We start from the raw sequence: 21,734 nt of genomic DNA, 5'->3' as shown, positions 1-21,734 counted from the left end.
TTCATGTTCAATGTTATGATTGTTACTTGTGAATTCCCCTGCATTTTGATATCCTCCCTTAATTCTTACCTTTCTTCTTTTGCTATAACCTTTTGAACCAGTGGCTTACTTTAAATCAATCCCCCTAGTCCCCTCCCTTGCTATGTTTCCCTTTCTGGCCCCTCCCTTTTTGTTCCCTTCTTGGTTTTTTTGGGGGGGTCTGTTAATTTCCCTCCCCCCTCTCCTTCCCTCCCTTTTTGTACTCCTTCCCCCTACCCCTCTTAGTTTTCCTTTCTCTTTTACCCTGTTGGGTTAGATAGAATTCAAGACCCCAATGGATCTAGATGCTCTTCCCTCTCAGAGTTGATTTCACTGAGAGTAAGGTTTAAGTGATACCAATTAACACTCTCTTCCTCTCCTTCTCATAAGAGAATTCTTCCCCTCCCCTTCCCGTGTGTATCTTTACGTGACAAAGATTATTCTATTTAATTTATTTCTATTTCTTCAAGTATATCTTGGTGCCATCATCGATTCCCTCCCTCCCCTTTTCTTTCTTTTTTCCCTCCAAATCATCTTAATGCCCCAATCTTTCCCTATGAGTTATTCTTCTGATTACTCTATAAATGCATACAATTTTTGAGAGTGAAAGATAACATTTTCCCCATGTATTAATATATATAATTGGATATAATTGTAACCCTTATAGAAGAGAGTTTGAATAAAAGAAAAAGAATATTTTTCTCCTTTTCCCTTTCTTTCATATTCACCTTTTCATGTTTCTCTTGCTTTTTGTGTTTGGATGTCAAACTTTCCACTGAGTTCTGGTCTTTTCTTTCCAAATACTTGGAAATCTTCTATTTTGTTGAATGCCCATACTTTTCCCTGGAAGTATATAGTCATGTTTGATGGGTAGATGATTCTTGGTTGAAGACCCAGTTCTCTTGCCTTTCTGAATATTGTGTTCCAGGTCTTGGGGTTTTTTAGCATGAAAGCTGCCAGGTCTTGTATGATCCTGATTGGTGCTCTTTTGTATCTGAAGTTTCTCTTTTTGGCTTCTTGTAAGACTTTCTCCTTAGCTTGAAAGCTCTTGAATTTGGCAATTACATTCCTGGGAGTTGACTTTTGGGGATTTAGCATAGAGTGTATTCTATGAACCCTTTCAGTTTCTATTTTGCCCCCTTCTTCAAGAGTTTCAGGGCAATTTTCTTTGATTATTTCTTGTAGTATGGCATCAAGATTGTTTTTTTTTTTATATCTGTTTTTCAGGTAGACCAATGATTCTCGAATTGTCTCTCCTTCCTCTGTTTTTCTGGTTTGTCATCTTGTCAGTGAGATATTTTGTTTTCTTCTAATTTGTTAATATTTTGACTTTGCTTTTTTAATTCTTGCTGTTTTGCAAGATCATTGTCTTGCTTAATTCTGGTCTTTAAAGACTGGTTTTCCTCTTCAGTGTGGTCTGCTCTGCTTTTTGAGGATTCCAGCTGTTTCTCCAATTGGGAGTTTTGTCTATCAGACTGTTGTCCTCTCTCTGAATTTTTTCCCCATTTTTCTTGCCAGAAGGTTTCTATCTTTTGGATAAGTTCCAATTTGAGTTCTTCCAGAGCTTGTGGACAATTTCCATTTTGGGGGGAAGGTTTTGATTTTTTTTAAATTTCATCCTCTTTTTCCTCTGTAGCCTGGGTTTTCCCTCTGTAAACATTTTCAAGAGTCACTTTCTATCTGTTCTTCTTGGAGGGTTGGTCTTGGGCACAACGAGTGATCCATTTGGTATCTTTCCCTTTCCTTTTTAGTCAAAAATCTGAGTGATATGGGCAAGTTTTCTGTGGAGTTACACGGCGGGGCTTTTGCCTCAGGCAAGTTTTGCCATCTCTCTGCACAGTCTGCAGTTTGCTAGAGCACCTGCAGTCTGTGCTCTCCAGTGCGCGCAGGGGTCTCCTGTGTAACCGCTCAGGGGTGGATCCCTGACAGTCCTCGTCAGTTAACAAGGACCCTGTTGTGCTGCCCTCACTCACTACAGAGACGTTGCTCGCTCACTCTCAGTCTCTGGTGAGTGAGCTGGTCCTGATGCTGCTTCCGTAGGTGAGGTGAGGGAGGGTAGTTCAGATCACGTTTTGGTGTGAGATTTTTCTCCTTCTTATAGTGTGGAAATGCTCAATCCCCTTGTACCTTCAGTGCTGCACCCTACTGTAGAGTCCCTTCTTTCTTCCAAAGATGATTTTTAAGTTCTTTTGAGGTAGTCTATTTTGTTGGGTGCTGGGGAAAGGAAGCAATTCATGACTAAATTGCAGCTATGTTTACCTGGAAGACCAATGATTCTTAAATTGTCTCTCCTTGAACAATTTTCTAAATCCTCTGTTTTGTGAATGAGATGCTTCATATTTTCCTCAATTTTTTGTTCTTTTGGTTTTGTTTTATAGTGTCCTGCTGCCTTGTGAGGTCACTTAATTCTAGTTTTTGTATTCTGGTTCCTAAAGACTGGATTTAATCCCTGGCTTTTTGGTCACCCTTCTCCTTTTGGTCTGATTTTCTTTGAAAGTCATCTTTCATTCTCCTTACCTCATCTCTCATCTCCTTATCCTCATCTTTCATATTCTTTGCCTCATCTTTCATCTCCTTTGCCTCATTTTCAAGGTAGTTGATTTTGGCTTTTAAAACACTATTTTCTGTTTCTAGATGACTTCTCTTAGTTTTTAAATTCTTTCTCCAATTGTCTTCAGCCTCTCTTAATTGTGTTTTGAATTGCATTTTGAGTTCTTCCAAAGCCCGTATCCACTTTGCTGGGATTTCTGTTTTATTACTCGCCTCCTCCTGTGTATTGTTTGTTCTTGGTTCGTTGCCTGTGCAGAAGCTGTCAATTGTAATTTCTTTCTTCTGTGAATCTTAAAATCTCTCAGATTTGTGAAAAATTCTCAGACTCTACCTTAGAACATTTGGTTAAGACTATTCCCCATTTTAAACAATGAAGATACTTGATCAGGAATGTGAGAACTCTAACATTACTCCACCCATACTGAAGCATACTTTAGGGGAAGATAAAGTTGTAAACTCTTTACTGAACAATGAAAAGTACTTAACCCATACTTCAAGTAAAGCTAAAAAGCCTTAAGGTCGGTCTATTTTTAGATCTAATACAAAAAGGTGCTAAGTACCTATGAAGGCCAGGCAACTTGCAAACTTGCAAGGGACAAGCTTAACAAAAGAGGTGTGAAGTTTTAGTCTACTCAGGTGTGAATTAAGAATGTTCAGTCCTGTGAAAATGTCTACTATGATTCGTAGATGTGAAAACTTAGGTGAGATGACATAGGAGATAATTCTCTGAGGTCAGAAGGCCTCTGAAGGAGGGGAATTCAGCTTTGGAAGCTGAAGTGAAGCTCAGGAGCTGAACTGGTGGATCTCTCTGAACACTAAAATCTTGCTTGGGACAAATCTTGTGGTGAGTGGATTAAAGACTGACTGATCTCTCACTTAAGGCTTAAGCCTAGGCTGGCCTAGCCCTTTCTCATTATTTCCTCTTACCCTCTCTCTACCGTTCATTAATTCCTTTATTCATATTAATTAAAATCTCCATAAAACCCAGATGACTTGGGTATATTTAATATTTGGGAATTTTCCGATGGCAACCACTTTATTTTTGATTTAACTCAAGACACTGTCTTGAAACCATATTTTTGTGGTCACAGTTTAAGGCAACCACTCTTTTATTTGTAACACTTCTTTTTCTGTTATTTGCTCATATTTACCCCTTCTTTGCTCTCCGTATTTGTCTGTGCTCTTGCTCCTCTCATTTTTTTTTTGTTTTTGTTTTGGGGCTTTCTGTCAGTCTCCCCTCTTGGACCTTTGTCAGATCTCTCAGTGCAGTCTCTGGGGGAGGAGTGTTGGAGTTTGAACTTCCCTTTCCTCTGGAGGCTTTTGATAGGATTAAAGTCCAGCAGCCTATGGGGGAGGGGTGTTGGAGCTTGGGCTTCCCTGACCTCTGAAGACTTTTGATGGGATTAAGTTCAGATGGGTTGGGCTGCATGTATCCTGAGGCCAAAACCTCCTGGAAGGCTGGAGCAATATGGAGGGTCTCAGCCATTCTGACCAGGCTGCCAGCTCTTTGCACCCTCTCCAGCTGATTCCCCACTGCTTGTGTTTGATGCTCTGAGCCTGGCACAGCCCTGTTTGCAAGGTACACCCTCTAGACCAGTGCCTTTGCCTGACCAGAGGTTCCTGCTGCCACTGGAGGCTTAGCACTCTAGGTGGGGTGGGGGAGGGGTCTTGGCTTCCATGAGCTCTGAAGACTTTTGATGGGATTAAGTTCTGCTGGGTTGGGCTGGATGTGCTCTGAGGCCAAAACCTCCTGGAAAGCTGGAGCAATATGGAGGGTCTCAGCCATTCTGACCAGGCTGCCAGTTCTTACTTCCCTCTACAGCTGCTTCCCCGCCACCTGTGTTCAATGCTCTGAGCCTGGCACATCCCTGCTTGCAAGGTACAGACCAGAGCCTTTGCTGGAGGTTCCTGCTGCCACTGGAGGCTTAGCACTCTTGGTGGGGAGGGAAGGGTCCTGGGACCTTCCCTCTGCCTTCCTCCTAAACCCGCGTGTTCTTGTATTCTGGCTTTTTTGGGGGGCTTCCTTTTTGAATTGAGTCCAGCAGGAGGGTTCCCCAGCTCTGGCTTGTTGTTAGGTTTGATTTCCAGTCCCCTAGGAGCATTTATTTTGTGATTGGTAAGGAAGGTTTTCAGAGGTCTGAACTATTGCTGCTCCTGCGCCGCCAATATACCCAAATTTCCCACAGATAAATAACCAAAGAAAATGAACCAACAGTTCTCAAATGAAGATAACTGCAAACTATTATCAGCCTTATGAAAGAATGCTCCCAATTACTAATAATCTGAGAGATGTAAATTGAATCCATCCTGTGGTTTCAACACATACCCTGCAAATTGGCAAATGACCAAAGATGGGAATAGTCAGTGTTGGAGATATTGGTGGAATTGGAAATAAGTAATCCAGCAGTTTGGAAGTATGTATGTAAATTGTCTAAAATATCCACATACAGTGAGCCAGAGATCCCTCTGCTAGGCATGAGCTCCAAGAAGTTATAGGACAAATAGTTCTTAGTTTATTGTGGGGTTGTTAGAAGAGCAGGATTGCATTTATGTGCAACATAAATTCAACTTTGATTTTTTATTGTACCTTTAAAGATATTTAAAATAGCCATCAAAACCAAAAATAAAAAAAATATATAGAGGTTCTTGTCCCCAATGCTTTTTTATTTATTTCAAGGCTGTGGATCACATTGTATTTTACAAAAAGGAATTCTCTTTATTATTATCTAGAAGAATTGAACAGGACTAAAGTATCTAGAATGGAGCTTCTTATCTTTTTGGAGGGCATCTTGGACTCTTTTGACAGTCTAGTGAAGTGTATTGACCTGGATCTTCTCAGAGTTATGTTTGTTTATTAATTTTTTTAAGGAAATGCTAATTTTTAGCTAGAGGTTAGTGAAAATAAAGATGCAATTATTTTCCTCCTCCAAATTCACTGGACCCTTTCTTGGAATTTCATGGTTTTTTAAAAATAATAGATGAAAGAAATGCTAAATTTTAGTCAGAGGTTAGTGAAAACAATGATGTCATTTCTCCTCCATCCAAGCTCCTTGGGGGCCCTTTCTCATACTCATGGCTTTTTCTTTTTAATTAGTAGGTGAATAAATACTAAAATTTAGATAGAAGTTATTGAAATTAAAGATAGAATTTTCCCCCTATTGTTATTGCAAAGGGGAGTGGCATGAGACCAGCAGAAAAGATTCTGGAACTTTAAAGGAAGGATTAGACTGGTACTGAGGCTGTCGCTCTGGCGATATCTAGAGGTGATGGATGCTTTTCCTTAGTGGCTGATCCAATCCTTGTTCCTGTCCTGCTTGCTGTCTTGTGTGCTGTATTTCATCAAAGCAGAACCTGGTGATCCTGACCAACTGCTTGCAGAACTTGGGAGACCAGATCTAGGTCCCTTTGAATCTAGGATCTTCGCTGAGCTCTACTAAGTGTACACAGACCAGTTCCTTATACCATCTAAGGTAGGTTTTAGTTGTAGCTTAGCTAAGAACAGGGACTGGGGTTTTTTAGGAAGAGAGGAGAGGATGAGAGTAGAAAACCACTCTATGAAGAATCTCCTTCTGGAGACATTAGATCTTTGGGGTATTAGTTAGAAATTTAGTTTTAGGGTTATCCCATACCCCTTTTTACCTATTCTCTAATTAAACCTACTTTCCCATTTCACTAAGTGGTCTATGTGCGTAGTCTCAGAGCAGGCTCTGCCTGGCTGGGCTTTGTTGGCCTTCCCAAAACACAGATAATCTGACACTGGCCCAACATAATTCATCCCTTCACATCCCCAAAATCCCCTCCCTTTAAGACTATCGAAGTTTATGAGCCCCTGAATTTATCCATAGACTTCAGATTGAGAATTCCTGACACAATACAACTTTCTGAATGAACTAATAAGGAAATTAAGGCTGGGAAGGAGCAATTTTTCTTCCTTAAGTGACTTTCTGAAATACTTAAGTAATATTTCATGGGTGTGTGTTCCTTTTAGTTGTGTCCAATTCTTTGGGACTCCATTTAAAGTTTTCTTGGCAAAGATATTGTAGTGATTTGCCATTTTATGTTCCAGCTCATTTTATAAATGAGGAAACTGAGGCACAAAGGATTAGATGACTTGTCCAGGGTCACACAACTAGTAAGTGTCTGAGGCCAGATTTGAACTCAAGAAGAGTCTTCCTGACTTCAGTCCTAATGCTCTGTTCATTTTGCTTCCTATTACTGGCCTGTGAGGCAGGTACCACAATATAATTATTCCAGTTTTAGTCATTTAACTAGTAAGTGGAGGAAGGTTTGAACCCAGCTCTTCCTGTCTCTAATTCTTCTACCCACACTGCCTCTTGAGTCCCAGAGTCCCAAACACAAAAGGCTACCCTTAGCAAGTTGGCAGATTTACTGTTTCTCTCTTAATGACTCAAAGTAGTTGGAAAATAATTCAACTTTGAAATAGGTAATAGTAATAGTAATAGTAATAGTGGTAGTCTCTCAGTGATCAAGAATGACTATGATTTGGGTTTTGAGTAAAAATATATGTATAACATAGTGGGATTGCTTCTCAGCTCTGGGAGTAGGTTGTAGGGGTAGGGTGAAGAAGGGAGGGAGAGAACATGAATGATGTAACCAGGGGAAATATTTTTAAAGAAAATAAAAATTATATTAAAAAAAGAAAATAATTCAACTAACACTGTATGTACTAAAAGCAACTGGAGTCTCTGTGAGACCTTTGCAAAGCTGTCTCTGCTAAGTTTGGGGGACCCAAGAAAGCAGGGGTTGCTAATGAGTAGTTTTGAATGTGCCATTAATTAGAGTGAAATCTACTCATCTTCAACCTTCCCTAGCCAATCTCCAAGCCTACTGTCACCATCACATGTCCACCATCTTTCCACCATGCATTCAGAGGTTTAAAAGTTAGAACTTTGAAGGTCAAGTCCAAGCTATTTTACACTGAAGAAAAACTAAAGTCTAAAGAAGCTGTGACTTACAGAAGGTCACCTACGTAGTAAGAGTGGAAGTTAGAATTCAGAACCTCTGACTGCATACCTAATTCTTTTTCTGCTACATCTCACCATGTGCCTCTGACTTCCATTTTTTTGGGACTAGGAGGGAAGTGAAACTTTCTTGCCTGGGCCATGATTTGGCTAATACCACCTAATATTATTGTACTATCATTAGGAACTTTACTATCCATCTTGTCCCAGTGATCTTGAGATTTCAGGGTCTCTAGATTTATGGGAAATGAAAAGTAGTTCCTCTTTATTTCTGACCAGCCCTAATATTATTTAAAAATTGTTATGTTCTTATAAATTTGATATATATTGATATGCTATGATTGACATAGTAACATATTTTAAAATGTACATTTGATATATTTTAGGCAGGTAGATGCTACAGTGGAAAGATCAGTAGACCTGGAGTCAGGAAGACCCAAATTCAAATCTAACCTCATACACTGTGTGTCCCTGAGCAAGTCACTTAGCCTCTGTTAGCTTAAGTTTCCTCAACCAAAAAATGGGGACAAGAATAGTTATTACATCACAGGATTGTTGTGAAGATCAAATGAGATAAAATTCATAAAGCACTTAGCACAATGCCTAGCACAAAGTAGGTGCTAAACAATTACTTATTCCCTTGCCCTTTGGTTTTGATTAACCTAAATTTCCTAATATAGCCTTCTACATTGTCCATTAGCAGAGCCACCTCTTATAATAAAGAAATTTAAAAAGGAGGAAAAATGGTCAGTAAAACTAATCACCATCTCAACCAAGTATGATATTCTATGGATGATTCTCCACCCACAGTTGGATGCTTGTGCAATGAAGAGAGGCAATATATTTTCATATCTCCTTTTAGGGATCTCTTGGTCATTATAATCTCATAGCATTTAGTCACCTGCTCACATAAGTCTTTTCATTCTTTGTATTTATCACATTCCTAATACAGTAGTCTTAATAAAATTACTATTTTATAATATGCAATAGCAAAATGAGGGTATTGAACTTGTTATAGTTAAAAATTATAATAATATTTCTTGCTACCCAGAGGTATATATTTTATTACGTTTATTAGGATGGGTAGACAATCATTCCTAAGTAACGTGGCCACATGCTAGCTTAGCTGGCCTGTTCTCTTTCCACTCCCCCTCACCTCCTGGTCTTCTTGTTCCTCTCTCCCTTTCTCTCATCAGTCTATCTGGTTCTGCCTCAAACTTTTATTGACGTACAGAACATATGCCGACGCAAGCCGACGCAAGCCTGGCACAACTGTGGTATGTCAGGAATGTTTGATGGACAGGTAAAGTTACTCAGGAAGGGAGAGGTGATGAGCTTCCTTGACACAAACTAGAGATTATCTCCAAGATTCCTTCCTGTTCTGAGTTCTATTTTTCTTCTGAACCAATAAAGAGGATGTAATCAGAGGGAATTTACACATTGATGAAATCAGTCATCAAAGTATACATCACTTTAAACAACACAAATGGAAAGTAAAAGGAATATTAAATGCAAAAGTGCGGCCTCTCGGGCGAGAGGAGCCACAAGGTAGGAAGATAGAAAAAGGATAGAAGTTTTAGGATACCGCGAGGGGCGTGGTGGAGCCAAGTTAGAGATATGAGATGGCAGAAATGAGTCAGAAAACCAGGCCTTATTGATTATAATGGAGCCACAGCAAAACTCCTATCAGTGGACTTCTCAGAAGGCTAATTCCGTCCAAAGATCCACAACTAATACCACACATAGGTCGGAGACATGATAGAGAAAGGAAAGTGCCTGGCCGAAGGCCAGGTCTCAGGTGAGAGAGATAGAGGAGGAAAGGAATTAAATATGGAGCTTGGCCAGCTCCCGCAAGGACAGGCATCAGTGAGAACTGAGATCCAAGAGAGCGAGAGGGCGGAGATTGCTGTGGCTCTGTTTTTAATGTCTTTGATATGCAAATATACAAGATACATAGGGATGATTATCATTGGTTAACGACAAGGTATAGGTGTGGTTTATCTTAGCCAGGTGAACACAAAGAAACCTGTTTTCCCACTTAACCTGGGGGAAGCTGGGGTCAAGGGTCAGAGGCTTTCCTAGCCATGCACAAAACTGAGCATGCTCTCTTTTAAGCCCCTCTGTACATACTGTTTCCCTTGCCCCTAGATAGGGGTGGACTGCTACAAAAAGTATCCAACCTATATTAAGGAAAAACCAACTTTATTTTCTAGGTTCTCACCCTTGTAAAGCTCAATATGTAATATTTTCAAGAGTCATTATGATTTGTCCTTAAATAAGAATGATGAGCAATAGCAGTACTGAGCTATTAAGTTAATATTAGGATACTATGATATGAAGCAAATGTTTCAAATGAAACTAATAATTTTAGTAAAAAAGAATGGAAATTAACATCCCGATATTGAAAAACCAAATGCCCTTGGTAACTATCATTATTTTGACTTGAAGTTTGTTTTTTGTTGTTGTTGTTGTTGTTGTTTTTTTACTTCTGTTGTACTCCTTCTCTACCTCAGCCCCAAAATAGCATGGCCTGAAAGCAGACCAATATTAGCAGCCACCATGGCAGAGAAATAAAAACCTTACCTTCACTTGTCTCAGTCCACCAAAGGGAACCTAAAAGGACTAGCATGAATTGGTCTTAGAGAATTTTTTCCCATCTCTAACTTAATCCTAAATGTCTAGTTTCCAAGTCCAAACCAGGCAATGGATATAATTTCAGCTGGATGTGACCTGCCCCTATTTCCCACCATCCCCATCTTTGCTGGAGGTAAACTAGACACTCCATTTAACCCCTGGGCTTATTTTACTACCCTTTTCCCCCATACTCATTTGTTGAGGGCTGTCTGTCCTGCCACTGTTCCCCAAGATCCACAGTCTTACCATCTGTCCTGCTGTATTTTCAGTGGGATTCATGGCCTTTTCCTTTGCCAGGAAGCAGAATCCTCCCTTGTGTGCTGTCTACCCAAATTACAGCATGAGCTCCTTGAAAGCAGGAAGCATCTCCCTTTTCTTTATGTGTCTTCAGAATTTGGCACTGTTCTTGCCAAAAAATAAATGATTTTTCAAATACTTTTCCATTCTATTATGTAGGAATAAAAGTAAGAAGGTACAGAAAAACAATTAACCTTTCTTCGTATCCACCTGGTCTGCATTTGTTGTCTGTGCCATTCTGTTGTTGTTTCTACACCTTTAAAGCCTTTTCATCTGGAAGCATTCAACTTCCTGCTCAATTGATGAAGTGAAAATGATAATGGAGGTAGTGAACCAGATAGAATGCCTTTTTCACAATATCTGCATTAGTCATAGTTGATTATCAGTAGGAGTAATGCTTTCACTAAGAGCTCTTCACTAAGCTGTCATCTTAAGTGACATGCTTTATAGAAGTTCTTTTCCTATACAATTCTTGGTTAGCAGTCCTTTCCTGTGTTCTTTATGTCCTTTTCAGTCTCTGGTGTTTTCTGGAAGCTTCTCAGGTCCAGTTCTCTTCCTCTGTTCAGCGACCCATTTTGCCTGTTGTCTCACTTTGATTGTAGATTTTTTTCTGTCTTTTTACTGGATCTTACAGGATCATACATGTGTGTAAGAGTGATTGCCGTTGTGTGCATGTGTGTAAGAGAGATTCAGATTGTTTGCATGTGGGTATGATTTTTTTGAAGTTTGTCTTGTTTGCTTTATGTGTAGGAGTATATGTTATGTTCTTCTTGTTTTGTGATTTAGTTTGATAGAGGGTTGAGATGGAGAGTGAGATGGATGTTATTCTATTTTTGTTATTATCTGTCTGTCTTCCATAGTTGTACCCTTTATACTATGTAGACCTGTTTTGGTAGTTTGAACCTCCATTGTAACCTTGCTCATATTTAGATTTCATTGGGCATGATCTCACTATGTATCCCACTCTTTGACATAAAAAGCAATTCCTATAATCTCATTGTCCCCTTGGTTGGTGTTGTATTGTTTGGCGTGGGAAGGTTCTAATGGTAGCCAGGTTCTAATTCTTTTTGTCTAAGGGTTTCTTTGGCCCCTTCTAGCTTTTTTAAAATTCTTCTTTCTCTTTATGTTGTTCTAAATGGGTCACATACAGATATGTAGAGGAGTCTCTCAGGTCTGAGATGGACAGAGATTCAAACCCTGGACAAAAATGCCTGAAGAAATGTTTGAGAACTTGTGAACATCCCTTCAGAAATTGTCTTTTTACATGGGGAATTGCTTCCTGGCTATTCTGACTGAATCCCAAAATAGCTTCCATGTTTTCCAGAAGCCTGTCAATGTATATAGATGAATATTGTGTCTGCTCCTGCTTCAATTTATCAAAATTTTCCCAAGCATTTGGTCTTGTACAAAATGATTTGATCACCTCTGATAAATCTTCCCTAACCTTTTTTAGGAAAGTCATGTTAAGGGGTCTAGAAAAATCAAAGTCCTCATAAACTTCTGGTCAGCTAGTAAGGCTGCCATCTTCCTGTGACTTTTTAATGAATTGTGCATGCCCTTGTGGGGTAAATAATTCAGAAAGTAGGATCTCTACATCCTGGAAATCTGGGTCATAAAGTTTGAAAGCTCTTTTCAGTTCTTTTAGATATCTAAATGGTTCTACACAGAATCTTGTAATTCTCTTTTTCAGGGAATCCAAATCTTGTATGGAAAAAGATTTGTATACCTTTGGAGAATATCAGAGTCTGGGGTTACTTCAGCAAAATCCCTGAGAGGCATGATTTTATGTGCCCCTGGGACTTCATCAGGTTCAGTACTTGTTTGCTTGTCCACTATGATCTTGTCAGTGCACACCCCTGCTGTTGTTATATTAGATATCTCAGTGCCCTTGCCTATGTCTTTGTCCTTATTATCTTCCCCAGTCACTGTCTCATTTCTCTTCCCCAGTTTCTCATTCTTCCTTGTATTGAATTCCTGGCACACCTCTGTGATAGTTGTCAACTGGGAAAATAAGAGGTCTAGTCTATTGTCAATATTGCTATTCAATGTCTTCTTGCCCAGGATTATCTTGATTCCCTTCTTGACGTTACTCTATAACTACCAGAGAACCACTAAAGTCCCATATCCATCAGGAAGGGTCAACCATGCTGTTGATATTTTCAATGACATCAGAACCCGGTTATATATTATGCCAGTGATGGTGTTAAAAATGGAGTAGTACCACCAATGAAATAAGATGAATAATACCAGTAGTGTCCAGGGTACTTTCTGAATCATTTTTGTTGTTCCTTTGTAACTATATTCTTTAGTTGTTCTATTAATGTTCTTTTTTTATAGGAATCAAGATGTCTGCCTTGATCCTATGTGTAGTTACTTTAAAGTCTCTACCCTCCAAGATGACTGCCCTACCCAGTCAGTTCCAACTGCCATTCAGTGACAGTTGGTGATGGATTCTTTGACTACTGGGGTGCCACTGTAATATAAGGGCAGGGAGAAAATGGAGTCTCCCCTGCTGGGTTAGGAGCAGAGTGAGGTAGAGGTGGAATGGAGTCAAGTATAAAGAGAAAGGGGATGGACTGATTTCTCTCATTCTTCTCCCTGGCAAATACCACTTTGACTGCCTTCAAGATCACAAACTTCTGTTTCCTCAGACTTGATTGAAACAATTATGATGTCAACAGCTTCTCCCTCTCTGAGGAGAGAAATGTAACTTTCCTCCTCTAATCTTCCAAAGTCTCCTTCCTTTCTTAGATACTATGAAGCCAGTCTCTTGCTCTTAAAAACAGCTTTTTATTTGAAGGGAACAAATAAAGGGGTAGGGCAATTGAATTGGAGAATAAGGTAATGGGAAAGAAGGAATAGGAGGTCCCTAAAGTAACTGAACCCCCTTCTCCCCAAAGTATGGCAGGATTAGGCTTTAGTTGTGAAGATGTCTTGACTTTTCTAGCTGCCTTGGCTATTATAATAAGTTCAAGGACTTTCAGGAGATTCAGAGGAATTCTTATAGTGAACAGCTACCAGTTGAAGTTCTGTCTACTCAGCTTGTTTCTCTGTAAATTGGGTCAGGGGTCACAGTAGGAGACTACTGGTTCAGAAATCCGCTCAGGTCTTCCTTTTTTTTTTTAGGCTTCCCAGAAAGAAGTCCCCTCTCCAACTGACCAGATTCTCTTACTTCCTCATCCTTCCTTCAGAATTCTCTCTCCTTCCTGCCCTTCTCCTGTTCCAGCTGGTCCTTTAGCCTGCAAAATCTGCTTCACTCTTCCTTCTGACAGGTTGAGTCCAATTCCTCTCTTATACTTGCCTAGTGTATTTTTGGCCCATTCATCAATATATATCAGAATTCCAAATCTTTATAAATACAAATATGTTTTTCACAGTAGCCTTTTAGTGTAGCCTGCTTTTAACCAGCTTCGATACTTCATGATAAATACAATTATTGACTTTCAAAGTAACTTCATTTTCTTCCCATGTTTGTAAAATGTGTAGAATGCATACTTGGCTATTAAAATTCCAGCAACTCTGTCATATAAATACAATTAGATGGAGAAATTTCACCACTTCATGGCAATCATCAAAAACCGGACAGAGTCCATAAGGTGCTTGAACTAAGCCAGTAGGTTTTGTGATTGGACTAACAGCACTATAAAGTTTCATATGTCCATCAACATTACCAACTGTGCCTTCTTTTGCAGCAATGATGGTCATTTCCACTTTTCCATCATAAATGAGTATGTTCAAAATTGTTTCAATATCTTCCATGGACGATTCTACCATACTAATGCCTAGTTCACAAATATATTTCCATACTTCCTGAGATGAAGCAAATGAACAGTTTCTTTGTATCACACAATTCTGTTGCTTTCTCTAGCTGTTTCTGCCTTGCTTTGTAAGAATTTAAAACACTGTTGGTTTAGCACTTGTACAAATTCAGATTCAAAATCTTGGTCACTATGCCAGGCTCCACCAGTCCCCAATCTATCAGGTTGTAAATTATAAATCATATAAACTTTCTTTTTTGAAGTTGCCACAGATTTAACAGCTTTGATAAGCTTTTTACTCTCCAAATTCTTTAGTATTTTGTTGATTTCTGTTAATGGCAAATTACTTTTATATCGTATATCTCTGCTCTGGATACCTTTCTTTCCAGCATCTTCTATGATTTGGTACACAAGCTTCTCTTGGTTATCTGATCCCTTCATCTTACCAGTATTCTGAGATTCTTTTATTCTACATAGAAAGCCTGTATTGCTCCTTAATAGATCCAACTGTCCCATAGATAAGAGTGTATTGATGGCCATTGCTCTCTGTTGGGCTTCTATATGAGGCATCTCATTCTGAATAACTTGGTCTGTAATCCCATGAGGGAACTGATGACATAATTCTATAATCCTGTTTATTTCGACCAGTTCCGCATCCGGCGGCTGTGTCTTTACTTCCACCTCAGTCATGACAAGGCCAGACTCAGTATAGCCAAGGCCAAGACTCTAGTAGCCAGTTCAATTATAGGGGAACTACTCCGAGTTCTATTTTTTTTAAACCATTACTTTTTTTTTTAAACCCTTACCTTCCTCCTTACAATCAATACTGTATATTGGTTCTAAGGCAGAAGAAGGGCAAGGGCTAGGCAATGGGGGATAAGTGACTTGCTGAGGATCACACAGCTAGGAAGTGTCTTGAGGTGAGATTTGAACCCAGGACCTCCTATCTCTAGACCTGGCTCTCAATCCACTGAGCCACCCAGCTGCCCCCAAAATCATTACTTGTCATTAAAAAACCAACACTAAGGATTGGTTCTAAGGCAGAAGAATAGTAAGGGCTAGGCAATTAGGGTTAAATGACTTGCCCAGGTTTATACAGCTAGGATGTATCTAAGGCCAGATTTGAACTTAAGTCCTCCTATCTCTAGATTTTGCTCTGTATCCACTGAATCACCTACCTGCCCCTAATTCTATTTTTATGTATGTATGTATGTACGTACATATGAATGTATGTATGTATGTATTTTGCCCAGCACTGATTTTCTTTTTTAATTTATTTTTAAAAATTAATTAAGAATATTTTTTTCATGGTTACATGATTCATGCTCTTTCCCTTCCTTCTTCCCTCTGCCCTCCTAGAGCTGACAAGCAATTCCACTGAGTTATACATGTATCATTGTTCAAAAACCTATTTCCATGTTATTCATATTTGCAGTAGAGTGATTTTTAAAAGTAAAAATCCCCAATTATATCCCCATCGAACATTTGATCAATGCTATGTTTTTCTTCTGAATTTCTGCTCCCCCAGTTCTTTCTCTGGATGTGGATAGTGTTGTTTCTCCTAAGTTCCTCTGGATTGTCCTGGGTTATTGCATTGCTATTAGTAGAAAAGTCCATTACATTTGATTGTACCACAGTATCCATCTCTATGTACAATGTTCTCCTGGTTCTGACCCTTTCACTCTGCATCAATTCCTGGAGGTCATTCCAATTCACATGGAATCCCTCCATTTCTTTATTCCTTTCAGAACAATAGTATTCCATCTCCAGCAGATACCACAATTTGTTCAGCCATTCCCCAATCAGAGGATATGCCCTCCTTTTCCAATTTTTTGGTATAAATATTTTTGTACAAGTCTTTTTTTATGATCTCTTTAGGGTACAAACCCAGCAGTGGTATAGCTGGGTCAAAGAGCAGGCAATCTTTTGAAGCCCTTCATGCATAGTTCCAAATTGCCTTCCAGAATGGTTGGATCAATTCACAACTCCACCAGTGATGCATTAATGTCCCTATTTTGCCACAATCCCTCCAATATTTATTATTTTCCTTTACTGTCATATTGGCCAATCTGCTAGGTGTGAGGTTCCTCAGAGTTGTTTTGATTTGCATTTCTCTAATTATGAATGATTTAGAACACTTTTTCATGTGTTTATTGATAGTTTTGATTTCTTTATTTGAAAGCTGCCTATTCATGTCCCTTGCCCATCAATTGGGGAATGGCTTGATTTTTTTGTACAATTTAGCTCCTTATAAATTTGAGAAAAGAGACCTTTGTCAGAGGTTTTTGTTATAAAGATTTTGCTCAGTTTGTTGCTTTCCTTCCAATTTTGGTTGTCTTGGTTTTGTTTGTACAAAACCTTTTTAATTCAATGTAATCAAGATTATTCATTTTACCCCTTAGTTCTATTTAAAAAAAATATCCCTGAGGACAGAATAGAAATATTCCTGAGACAGAAAGAAAGAGAGAGAGAGAGAGAGAGAGAGAGAGAGAGAGAGAGAGAGAGAGAGAGAGAGAGAGAGAGAGAGAGAGAAAGAGAGAGGATTTTTTGGGTAGATCTATGGAGTATTTTTGGAAAAAATCATAGAGAGAATAGTATGGAAAGAGATATGGATAGGGTTGAAATCTGTATTGGTAAATGAAATAGTGGCTTCATCAAGATACCAAGAAACAAACTCTGAATTGCTAAACTAGTTTATAGTTAATCTGAATTCTTTTGGATCATTGTGAAACTAACGTATGAAAAACTTTGCTCAGTTTTGTTCTCATTGAGTCTGTAAGCCCATAACAAATATTTTTCATCCATTTGAAAGTTTATGTATTTTTCTGTACTACTTTCAGATAGCATTCATACAAATAAACTGTTATCTCCCTCTAGATTCAAAGGAGAAGGAAGTAATAACATAAACTACAAAATGATAGAAGTTTTATTGAAGAAGCTGCCTTTTGCTGCTTAGGTGATGACCCAGGAATGTAGGTTTGGAAGCACTATTAAAGATATTGTCAGGTTTTTATCAAAACATTCCATTTCCTATTTAGAATTTTATGAATGTCTAAAGATCTAAGAAGCTGTACTCCAAGATTCTGGCTCTCATATTTTTTCAGAGGGAGAAGTGCTTCATCTATGAGAGATTCTTCATGATTAAGTGTTGAACAGCTGGGAGATGGCCAATATTAGAATGACCACTGGTACACACAAAGCCATTGCTGGGGTTAAGAATCTGGAGCTACTCTGGGGAATTTCTTTGTGAGCTATCTTTTTTAGCTATGGCATTTATTAAAACCAACTGTTAAACTGGTTAGAAGCATGTTGGTCAGTTTTGCATCATATCCAACTATTCATGAACTTATTTGGCATTTTCTTGGCAGAGATACTGGAGTGGTTGGTCATTTTCTTCTCTGACTCATTTTACAGATGAGAAAACTGAAGCCAACAGGGTTTAGTGATTTGCCCAGTGTCACACAACTAGAAATATCTAAGGCCATATTTGAAACCAGGACTTCCCATCTCCAGGTCTGGTGCTCTATCTATTTAACCACCTAGATTCCCTGTATCTACATTTTAGTGACATTTCCTCAGTAAAATAGGGGTAATAATAGCCATATTGCTTGTTCTCACAAGTTTGTTGTGAGAATGGTTCTTTGGAAAACTCAAAATGCCATATAAATTATTATGAGAAAAATCAGAAATGCAGAAAATCCAAGTATGGTATAAATTACATTAGACTTTTGTGTAGCATTATAACCCCTGTGGTGCATTTTGTAGTTATTTCGAAGTAAGAGTTATATCAAAATGTCTCAAATTTACTGCCCCCTTGAAGAACACTGGGGCAATACACAATGTGTTACAAAGCTAATCTAGCGGGAACTCTATTTCCAAAACACAATAGAGGAGAAAATAGGCCCAATGGTTCATAAATATTTATAGATGTGTCCTTTTTGCAGTGGCAAAAACCTGGGAAAGTGTAAATGTCTAGTCATTAAAGGATGTCTGGGCAAACTATGGTTCATCCATGTAGAGAGGAAGTGTGATATAATGGATGGAGAGTTGGTCTTGGAACCAGAATTATCTACTTTCAGGTCTCCCCTCTGATATCTACTGGCTGTATGACCTGAGGGTAATTTAGTTAACCTCTCAATGGTTTAGGCAACTCTCTAAAGTACAAAGAAAGTGCCAACATGCATTGATAAAGGGTTCCCTAAATAAATTAAATCACAAGACCATTTCCTCTCCTTCTATGGAATGCTATAAAATAGCAAATGTCATGCATTCAGAAAAAAGTGTAAAGTCCAGTATAATGTGTTATAGATTAAAATTGATACAGCCAGAATATTATTATATTATTCTTTCTTTCTGTCTCTCTCTCTCTGTCTGTCTTTCTCTCAAGAGAAAGTAGTAAAATAGGGATAGAAGTAGCATAACTTCTGGGAAGACCTGACTGAAAATGTAGAATAAGGTGGGTTTTTTTTTGTTGTTGTTTTTGCTGTTTATTAAGTCAGTTGGTTTTGCCTCACTGAAAGCTAAGGGGTAAGATTTTATGCCTTTAGTTGTATGCTTATCTGATTATCTTTGGTGACTATTATTGAATTTTTAATAAAACGTGTAGTTCCCATTTATGTATAAGTGCTACGTAGGAAATGGGAATGGCACTGAATAAAAAACAAAGATGAGGAAAGGAACTTGATTAGGCTTAGCCTACATAGAAGAGACCTGTTCAGAGGCAACACAATATTGAGGAGCTGAGGGATCAGTTCTCAAGACATCTTAAGTCAGTAATTCAATATTTATTAAGTGCCTATTATGCTCGAAGAGCCAGGAATAGCACAAGATGCAAAAGATAGATCTGGCCCTTAAAGAGCTTACAGTTTAAAGAGGAAGAAAACAAGTCAATAAATGCATACAGAGTAAACTTTATATAGGATAAATAGGAAATAAGAGAGGGTAGGCAGTAGCATTAAGAGGATTTGAAAAAAGGCTTCCTGTAAAAGATAGAATTTTGATTGGACTTACAGGAAGCTAGGGAAGCCAGGAGGCAGAGATGAGAAGGGAGAGTATTCCCAGAAGGGGGGACAGCTAGGAAAAATTCCCAGACCTGAAAGATGAAGTGTCTAGCTAAGGGAACAGTCAGGAGGTCTGTGTCAGAAGAATGGAAGTATAGGTGAGGGACTAGGTGATGGAGGGCTCATAATGCCAAATGGAGTATTTTGCATTCTATTCTTGAGGTGGTAGGGAGCTTCTAGGGTTTACTGAGGAAAAGAAGATATCAAAGATATCAGGAAAAAAATCTCAAACCTTTTTTCTTTAATTTTTTCTATTATTATACCTACATTATTCAAGTTTTCTCCCTCTCCTCTTCCTTCCCTCCTCCCAGAGTTGACAAGTAATTCCAGTGGGCTATATATTTGTTTTCACTCAAAACCCATTTCTGTATAATTCATTTTTGTAAAACCACCCCAAATCATATACCCATATAAACAAGTGATAGATCACATGTTTTCTTCTGGATTTCTACTTCCACAGTTATTTCTCTGGATGTGGGTAGCATTCTTTCTCTTAAGTGCCTCAGAATTGTTTTGGATTGTTGCATTGCTTTTAGTAGCAACGTCTATCACATTTAATCGCACCACAGTGTCAAACCTTATTTTTTTTTAGAGTGACTGAAAAAACCCATTTACCCATTAACCACAACCCATATGATCTGCTTTCTCACCTCCAGAAATTTTCATGGGAATTTATTACTCATGCACCAAAGGAATCCATGATAAGGCAATTCAAGGAGTACAGTCATGTTTTCACAAGTGATATTATTCAGCAGACCACATCTTTATCACCTCACTATAAGACATACAGAAGGAAAAGTCTCACAGTATTTGCTTTATATTGACTATAAAAATTGATGTTACAGAAGAAAATACCATGTTTCAAGAGTCTGAATGCGCAAGAATTATATAACATTCCCTGAAAGACAGCAACAGAGATAATTTTGCTTATTATCACTGACATAAAATATGGTGCCAAACAAGGGGAAATATATGTTCACCAAAGAGGTTTACCACTATCATGGAGAAGATCTAATAGCACAGAGAACAGATGAAAGAGGGATTACCTGTGAATGATGAAGCCCTTCAAAAGCTCCTGTTTGTGGGTGCCATCGTACTAATTGCATTAAGCCATGAAACACTGAATAACCTTCAAAATGAGATCCTTATTCACTCTAAGAACTTGAACTAACTATCCACAGTGAAAACCCACTTTATGAAGAATGCTTATCAACTTTGTGTTTGGATGGACAACCCGCAGACTCATCCATCAGGACATGTTATCTTGGACACGCACTGAAAATACACAGTGAGTTGGGCCAAGAATTGATCAGGGCTGGATGGCCTCTTGGAAATTTCCAAGTTTTTTCAGTGACTTTAAACTTCTTGCTGATATTGAAAATCCACCAAAAAAAAATCCAACATTTTTCCACAATTGTAGTCTGGCCAAGATTCATAGATCGTTTATAGTTTCTGAAGAATTGATGACTACCCAAAGGACAATGGAGAAGCATAGGTGGGTGTGGATAGGCTGTAACAAATTCCAAATACAGAATTAACCACATACCTTGGAAATGGACAAATGCTGAAAATCCGTGTTTGATTTATTGTTTTGTTGATTTTCTAGATTTAATGAAGTGATGGAGCAAGTGTTTCTAATAAAGATTAAAGTTAAAAGTGCATTGTATATACTTTTTTTGAAAGCCAGTTGTTAAACATTAACTAGTGTCAACCTAGAACAACTCAGACCATCTAGATAATTAGTAAATAAAGTGAACCATGTATTCAGGGTCAAGGTATTGCAATTTGGGACAGTGTGTTGCCATATTCAGACAAGGATGCCTAGGAAGAAAGGGGAGAAGGGAATTCTTATAAGTCATAGACATGAGAAATAGCAGAAGAGCATGTAGTCTATATACAGAGCAGCTGTGTATATATATATATATATATATATATATATATATATATATATATATATATATATATATATATATATATATATATATATATACAGAGCTACAGGAAAAGAGTGTTGAAGGTGTTGAGGGATTACAAAACCAAGGTCCCAGAAATGTTCTTGTAATTATCTCTGCCCAGGAATGGGGCTGTTAGAAACTATTGGGAGTAGGGTAAGGTCCTAGAGTTTCCCAGGGACTGACACTTGCAAACTATTGATTACATCATTGGTGGGAATACCCATGGCAATGAGACCAAAGATCCAGTGGAATATGCATACCACTCACCCACCCATATCTGCACCTCCTTCATACACACATTTTTCTAATAAAGACAATTTGATTTGAAATCATTCCCATGAAAAAGAAATACTGGAACTTAGACATTTTTATGCAATATATTTTGTGGTTATTCCTTTAAGTATAAGAGAAATATGTCAATAAGAGCTCAGTTCTGAAATATGCAGAGGACCCATATTTGGGGAGCCTGCTTCTGGAAGA

The 21,734-nt window shown here is 38.4% G+C and overlaps 1 pseudogene; it reads right to left on the bottom strand.

Moving 5' to 3' along the window:
- Positions 1-10,024: 10,024 nt before the first annotated feature.
- Positions 10,025-21,047, bottom strand: LOC103092047 (DNA-directed RNA polymerase III subunit RPC6-like; annotated as a pseudogene).
- Positions 21,048-21,734: the final 687 nt, after the last annotated feature.

The sequence above is a fragment of the Monodelphis domestica genome, chromosome 5 (genome assembly GCF_027887165.1).
Source record: "Monodelphis domestica isolate mMonDom1 chromosome 5, mMonDom1.pri, whole genome shotgun sequence".
NCBI lineage: Eukaryota > Metazoa > Chordata > Mammalia > Didelphimorphia > Didelphidae > Monodelphis > Monodelphis domestica.
Note: the sequence above shows the minus strand (reverse complement) of the source record. Positions and strands in the feature narration are given on the sequence as shown.